We start from the raw sequence: 8,448 nt of genomic DNA, 5'->3' as shown, positions 1-8,448 counted from the left end.
AATATGTTTACTGTCAAAGCTCATGCGATTTGTGGCACTTGAATCAATTATCCATTCACTATGACTAACAGGGATAGAGGTATGAAGAGACTTACCAACATTCCCAGAAGTAGCAATGAAAGAAGAGGCTTCCTCAGTAGTACTGGTGTTGGTGGAGGGCTCAGCCACAGCAACAGAAGCATGATGATTTGACTTTGAATTTCGCTTGCGAGGTGCCTTAGCAGGATCCCACCATTCTGGATATCCAATAAATTCATAGCAACGTGACTTTGTATGCCTAGTTTCTCCACAGTGAGTACATACATGTTTTGATTTTGAAACCCCTATTCCATAGCTATGATTTTATGATCCAGATGACCAATTTTGGTCAGTTGTGTGATTCGGCGGACCAGAAGTGCGATCTGGTTTCGAATGTGTTTGTGATTGGTAAGGCTTGCCTCAACGAGCCACCATAGCAGCAGATTCAGAGTGTTCAGGTTCACCATGAAGTGCAGCTCAGCGAATGGCATCACGATGAACATATGCATAAGTTGCTTCAAGATCAAGTGCAGGATCCTTTCTGAGAATCTCACCTCGAATTTGTTCAAAGTCTGCATCTAGTCCATTCAAGAAGATATGAACCCGTAGTCTCTCAACTGATTTTTTATAGGCGACAACATCTTCGGGATCCTTCATGACAATCCTATCATGATGATCTAGTTCTTGGAAGATTTCTACTAGATCACCATAATAGGTGGAAAGAGAACGACCAACCTATTTGGTGGAGAATGCCCATTGGTTTAGTGCAAAGAGTTGCAATTCATCTGACCCATCATAGAAAACTTTAGCAAGAGCAGTCCAGATTTCGCGTGTAGTAGACAGTCTAAGATAGCGCTTCATAATCTCTGGTGACATAGAAATCAACAACCATCCTTTGACCTTTTGATTTTCAGCATACCACTTTGCAAAGGAAGCATCAGTAACCTACGGAATAGGTGTTTTACCATGAGGTGTTCAAGCTTCTCATGCCCTACTATCTACATTTCCATGATTTGGGACCAAACATCATAATTAACTTCAATGAGGATGATATTGGTGGTGAAATTGGGGTTTTCTGATTGAACATGAATAACTGGTACAGAAGATGATTCAGTTTGATCCTTAGTCATGATGTGAGGGGTATATGAGTGATCTGAGTTACTTTTCTTGTAACTAGTAGACCTCATAAAGCTAGTGAACCTTCCAAACCACGCTCTAGGAGACTGCTTCAAGCCATATAGAGATTTTTTCAATCTACAAACCTGTTTATTGCCTTTAGTCTGCAGCTTACAGCCAGGGGGGAACTCAATTTATACTTCTTCTTGGAGATCTCCATGCAGAAATGCATTCTTTACATCGAATTGATGAAAAGGCCAGTCAAAATTCACCACAAGAGATAGTAAGATACAGACTGTATTAATTTTGGCCACTGGTACGTATGTCTCCATATAATCAATTCCATATTTTTGAGTATATCCCTTGGCGACAAGTCTTGTTTTGAACCGTTCTATGGTTCCATCAGCTTTGTATTTAATGGAGAATACCCACCTACATCCAACATGTATCTTCCCTTCAGGCAAGTCAACAACTTCTCACATTGAATTCATTTGAAGAGACTTCATTTCTTCATTCATCGCCTCCCACCATCTAGGATCTTTCAAAGCTTCCTGCACACTATTAGGAATAGCTACAACAGATAATTGATTCACAAATGCCTTACTCTCATTTGAAAGTGTATGGTAGGATACATAATTGCTTATGGGATACTTAGATTTGGAGTTGAGAACAGGTTCATAGCTAACTTTGGGTTTCCCTCTTATGACTCGATCTGGTAACATTTTTAAGTGAGGTTCAGATTCAAAGTTTACCTGAGGCTCGGGCATGGAATCGGCTGGAGAAGACAATTGGTTTGGTGGTACATCGTGAGAGGAGGAAGACATAGATGACACTTCCACTTCCATTTGATCTGGAACCTCATTCTCCAAAACTTGCTGCCCATCTGGACAATCACCTCTGTGAGTTACAGTGTCACCATCACTTGGACATTCATCACTAGTTTCCAAATGGTCACATTCACCCCTAGTGTCCAAATTATCTCCACTTATAAGATCAAAGTCCAAAGAATGATGTAAAGTCTCCATTTCATCTCTATTCTGCCCCTGAAGTGGAGACGCAGAGGCAAAATAATACATATCATCTTCATGAAAGACCACATCAAGTGTAACATAAATTTTACGAGAGGGGGGTGATAACACCAATAACATTTTTGATGCAAGGCATAGCCAACAAAGACACATTGAAGGGCACGAGGTTCCAACTTATTTCTGAAGGGTTTGTGAAGGTGCACAAAGGCTACACACCCAAAAACTTTAGGGGACAGATTTGGTATGGTAGGGGCACTCACAGTATTATGGAGAACATCAAGGGGATTCTAAAATTGTAGTGAACTAGAGGGTACATGGTTAATGAGATAAGCTACAGCCGTAATGGCTTCTCCCCAATAACTAATAGGCATATGAGCCCCAAACAAGGAAGCACGAACAACTTCAAGAAGGTGACGATTTTTTCGCTCTGCTACCTTGTTTTGTTGAGGAAGTAAGGGCAAGTCGTCTGATGAACAATGCCATATAAATTTAGGTATTGTTTCAAGTCTTGATTAACAAACTCTCCACCATTATCAGTACGAAGAACCTGAATATTTGATTGATATTGGGTGGCTATTATTTTGTGAAATTGTTGAAACAGGGAACTAACTTCATTCTTTGATTTCATTAAACAAACCCAAGTCATGCGAGTATGATCATCAATAAAAGAAACAAACCAACATGCCCCACTCAAAGAAGAAGTATTTGGAGGTCCCCAGACATCAGAGTGAATAACCATAAAAGGTGTAGGACTTTTATGCATACTAATGGGAAATGGGACACGATGAATTTTAGCCAGTTCACAAATGTCACACTTAAAATCTGAAACCTTTAATTGAGAAAAGAGCTTTGGAAACAATTTCTGTAAATATCCAAAAGATACATGACCTAAACACCTGTGCCACAACTAGACTTCTGAATTCTGATGTGTGCCAGACATATTAGTTTAGAAAACTTGAGCCAACTAATTGGAGCTTGCTGGCAGTAGATCAAGATAGTAGAGCTTTCCTCCCCTAGTACCATAACCAATTGTCTTTCGAGTCCGAATGTCCTTAAAAACACAAAGGTTAGGCCAAAATATCACAATACAGTTCAATGTGAGGGTTATTTGAGCAACAAACAATAAGTTATGATTCAGAGAAGGAACAACTAGAACAAACTCCAAATTCAAATTTTGGGTAAGAGAAACTGAAACTTCTCCAACCACGAGAAAGGGAGTACCATTGGTTGTGAATACTATATGGTGGTCTGAGGATTTCATGGACTAAATATGTTTACTGTCAAAGGTCATGTGATATGTGGCACCTAAATCAATTATCCATTCACTATGACTAACAGGGACAGAGGTATGAAGAGACTTACCAACATTCCCAGAAGTAGCAATGAAAGAAGAGGCTTCCTTAGTAGTACTGGTGTTGGTGGAGGGCTCAGCCATAGTAACAGAAGCATGATGATTTGACTTTGAATTTCGCTTGCGAGGTGCCTTAGCAGGATCCCACCATTCTAGATATCCAATTAATTCATAGCAACGTGACTTTGTATGCCTGGTTTCTCCACAGTGAGTACATACATGTTCTGATTTTGCAGCCCCTATTTCATAGCTACAATTTTGTGATCTAGATGACCGATTTTGGTCAGTTGTGTGATTCGGCCGACCAGAAGTGCAATTTGGTTTCGAATGTGTTTGTGATTGGTAAGGATTTCCTCGACGAGCAACCATAGCAGCGGATTCAGAGTGTTCAGATTCACCATGAAGTGCAGCTCGACGAACGACATCACGACGAACATATGCATAAGTTGGTTCAAGATCGAGTGTATGATCCTTTTTGAGAATCTCACCTCGAATTTGTTCAAAGTCTACCTCTAGTCCATTCAAGAAGATATGCACCCACAGTCTCTCAATTGATTTCTTATAGGCGACAACATCTTCGGTATCCTTCATGACAGTCCTATCACAATGATCTAGTTCTTGGAAAATTTCTACTAGATCACCATAATAGGTGGAAAGAGAACGACCAACCTATTTGGTGGAGAATGCCCATTGATTCAGTGCAAAGAGTTACGATTCATCTGACGCATCATAGAAAGATTTAGCAAGAGCAGTCTAGATTTCATGTGCAGTAGACAGTCTAAGATAACGCTTCATAATCTCTGGTGACATAGAAATCAACAACCATCCTTTGACATTTTTATTTTCAGCATACCACTTTGCATAGGAAGCATCAGTAACCTGCGGAATAGGTGTTTTACCCATGAGGTATTCAAGCTTCTCATGCCTTGCGATTTACATTTCCATGATTTGGGACAAAACATCATAATTAACTTCGGTAAGGAAGATATTGGTGGTGAAACTGGGGTTTTCTGATTGAACATGAATAACTGGTACAGAAGATGATTCGGGTTGATCCTTAGTCATGATGTGAGGGGTATATGAGAATTCAGGCTATGAGGTGACTAACCTCACTCTGATACCAAGTAAAAAACAAGAAGTTTATGTGAAAGGCTTCAATATTTTTCACTGATACTTGTTTGGCATAAATAGCCACTGTATATAGTTTAGATCCTATAGTTTAGGGCCATAATTGACTAGTATAAGGAAAGCTATAACCACTGAGATACAATCACATATTTTCAGGGATTCTAGTGATTCTCGTTTATCTGTACAACTAGTGGTAAAAAAAAATTAGGAGCTTGAATTATGGAGAACCAACTTGGAAATAATTTCTCCCAATTGTCAACATTACTTACTCATTATCGTCATTTTACAGGTCGTGAAAACATGTCAATTGCTATAATAATAGGTAAAACTTTCGAAATTCAGTATCTACGTTTTAAGTGTTAATCCCGACGGTGAATTGGTTTCCACTATTTTCATTGGTCTTGGATGAAGGTCACACTGATATATCAGTCACTTCATTCCACCACAGGTTTCTGCTTTGGAGGACTTGCGCTGATTTCAATAGCGAGATTCTTCATAATGTTTTATGCATAGAGAAGAAGAACTGAGTCTGCTGGTAGCTCTTCTTCAAAGGTGGAGAAATTCTTGAGGGAATATGCTTATGAAATGCCAACCAGATTTTCACTCTCTTGCCTCAAAAAGATTACAAACAACTTCTCTGAAAGGTTGGGAGAAGGAGGTTATGGTGTGGTCTATAAAGGAAAGCTTCAGAACGACACTCTAGTGGCTGTGAAGCTTCTTGATAGGCATAGGCACAGCGAGGCCCAATTCATGAATGAAGTGGCCACCATTGGACATGTTCACCATGTCAATTTGGTTCATCTGTTGGGGTATTGCTATGAAAGCTTTACCAGCACACTGGTATATGAGTACATGGCTAATGGATCTCTCGACAAATTTATATTTTCCAGAAAAGAGAAGGGCCAAATGTTAAGGTGGTCACAATTGTATTCTATCGCTTTGGGTGCGGCTCGTGGAATTGCATACTTACACCATGATTGCGAGAAACGCATCATACATTTTGACATAAAACCTCACAACATATTGCTGGACACTGAGTTCACACCAAAGGTTTTTGATTTTGGTCTTGCAAAACTGTGTGGAAAAGGTGAAGACCATGTGTCCATGACGGGCGGGAGAGGGACACCGGGATATGTTGTGCCAGAAGTGTGTGATTCAGATGTAGGTCCTGTCACTGATAAATCAGATGTCTATATTTTGGGAATGATTTTGCTAGAGATTGTTGGGGGAAGAAATAACATCGATTGGAAGGCCATCCATTCGAGTCAGTTTTACTTTCCTGACTGGGCTTTCAAGCTTCTCGATAGTGGGGAGTTAGGAATGATATTGAGAGGAGGGGGATGGGGATGGGGAGTTAGGAATGATATTGAGAAGAGGATGGGGGGAGATGGAAGCAGAAGAAGATGAAGAGGAGGAGAAGGCAAGGAGACTCACAAAAATTGGATCGTGGTGCATTCATTACAGCTCCACAGATCGCCCTTGTATGAGCAAGATTGTTCAAATATTAGAAGGCAACGCAGACGACGTACCCAATCCTCCCTTGCCTTTCAACATCTTATCGGCTGCACCTGAAGAGCCATTACCGTTTTCCACAGAATAATTGTGTCCGATTGAAAGTAGTTTGTAGATATCTGTTTTGGATTGGTTTGTTAATGTCAAACCCATCTCTGGATTATTTCTAGGCATCCAATGACTTAGGTATTAGCTCGGGAAATGAATTGTTAGGTGATGATTTAGAAACTTTCAATCCTTAAATCCAATAGGTTTTATAACATGATCATGACAAGGGCATTACTATTCAGAAATTAGAAAGAAAAGGCAATTAGTAGCCATTGTTTTGTTTTATTATGTTTTCTTTGTATTAAATCACTTATAAGGTTTTCTGATTAATTAATTATTTTATGGATTATTTATAATTTATGGATTATCATGTTATAAATATTAATGGTATTACAAATATTTTGAAATGAGAGTTGATTTTTATCAAAGAATTTTAAGAATGTTTTCATTTGAGTTTGTATTTTGTTAAAATTACAAAATTTACAATTTTTTTAAAATATTTTAAGCTTTATTCACTTTTTAATTTTATAATTAAAATAAGAAATTTGTTTTTATTTTTATAATTGTTCCTTAATATTCATAATAATGAGGAGTTAATTACTAATATATTATTTAAGATTAAAGATTTTTTTCCTTATTATCAATTTTTTTTAATAGTTTTTTTAATTTAATATTAATGATTTTTTTCATATTATTAATATAAATTTTAATGATTTTTTTAAGGCAATTATGGCTCACAGTTACAGAGTGGCCGCTGGTAATAATATATACAAATCCATCAAAGGCGACCTCATATATTGACCTAACCCTAATGAGCATCCGCGAGGTTATGACCTCTCAATAGGCGAGGTACTTAGCAACAAGGGCTTGACCAATTGAGCTATATCTAGGGGCTTGATTTCATTTTCTTATTATCAATTTTCTTATATTTATTATATTAGTATACTTTTTTTAAATGTAATTATAATGATATTTGTCACATACCCCGGTAACCTCGCATGTAAAAGCAGGGAGTTAGAATTTTTTACACAAATTACCCACAAGTAATAATCCAATTCACAACTCCACATTCCTCATTAACCATTAGATATAATGTTCATTAGTACATGAAGTAAATTGCAATAGAAGACAGTAAGTTGCATAACCATTAACCACCACTGTGGTAGTGTAATAACATAAACTGTCTCATGAACCTTTCGTCCATTTTATGATTTTCCTTAACCATATTAAATAATCACATACTAGGACATTATGATTATCACATCAAATAAAGAAACATCATCATCAAGGATTCAACATCATCAAACTGACACAAAAGGCAATTGCACCATTGAACACCAATATACCCTGGAAACCCCGTAGGGTGAAAACCAGCAAACGTTTAATCTTATTATTAAACGCTTGTGAGGGATTTCACCCCTCACTCAATGGATTATAAGGGATTCCATCCCTTAACCATTGTTATAAAATTATTACAATGAATTATCATTAAGTTGTCACATAACTAGCTAAAAGCTAATACAGTTTCCATGTAATCTTTTACTTACATACTGCCACATGAAACATTCCTTGTGGCATGATTGTTCTAGCAATGTACGATCCTGCAACTCGAACTCATCTGCATGGACCCTTAATCCTTTTCCTGCCACCATGTTAAACATCACTTTTCTTTGGCACCGACCGCCATCATTTCCTGTCAATGTTGTCATCAACAAGCTTGGGCAACAAGGTTAGATACCATATTAATGAATCAATAATCAACCTCTAAAAGAGATCTTTTAACATCTACTCATATGCATGAGCAAGCATATCATAATAACTAACTAGTACACATATTCAAGTAAACACTTGTTCTACTTTCCACAATGATTTTCACACTAATGCTTATTTCTCTTAAAAACATATAACACAATAGTTATGTTTTCATACAAGTAATAAACTATTGTTTCTATGCCTTTGCACATGTGTTCCTTTCACATAGTTATTTTCCAAAAAATTAGCATAGTTTCTCTAACATACAAAGAACATATCTCCATAACACAATGACTATTCTTTGAGCATCCAATAGCTTATTTTAATAGCCCTTCTTTACTGTATGCATAACAGATTCCCTTCTCTAGAATTTCTATGTTACTATGTACTATGTATAAAAGTGACCACCAATATATCAACTAGTTCCCTCACATGGCATCAGCCTAAACCTTCGTCCGGGAAGAGTGCTCATGGTAGCAGAAATTTGTACAGCCC

At 37.6% G+C, this 8,448-nt stretch overlaps 1 pseudogene; it reads left to right on the top strand.

The window, feature by feature from the left end:
• The first annotated feature begins 5,226 nt into the window (after nt 1–5,226).
• On the top strand, nt 5,227–6,048 carry LOC149175847 (LEAF RUST 10 DISEASE-RESISTANCE LOCUS RECEPTOR-LIKE PROTEIN KINASE-like 2.4 pseudogene; annotated as a pseudogene).
• Nucleotides 6,049–8,448: the final 2,400 nt, after the last annotated feature.

Source organism: Pinus tabuliformis, chromosome 4_1, assembly GCF_031772625.1.
Source record: "Pinus tabuliformis cultivar Carrire ecotype Pingquan chromosome 4_1, CPIR1, whole genome shotgun sequence".
NCBI lineage: Eukaryota > Viridiplantae > Streptophyta > Pinopsida > Pinales > Pinaceae > Pinus > Pinus tabuliformis.
Note: the sequence above shows the minus strand (reverse complement) of the source record. Positions and strands in the feature narration are given on the sequence as shown.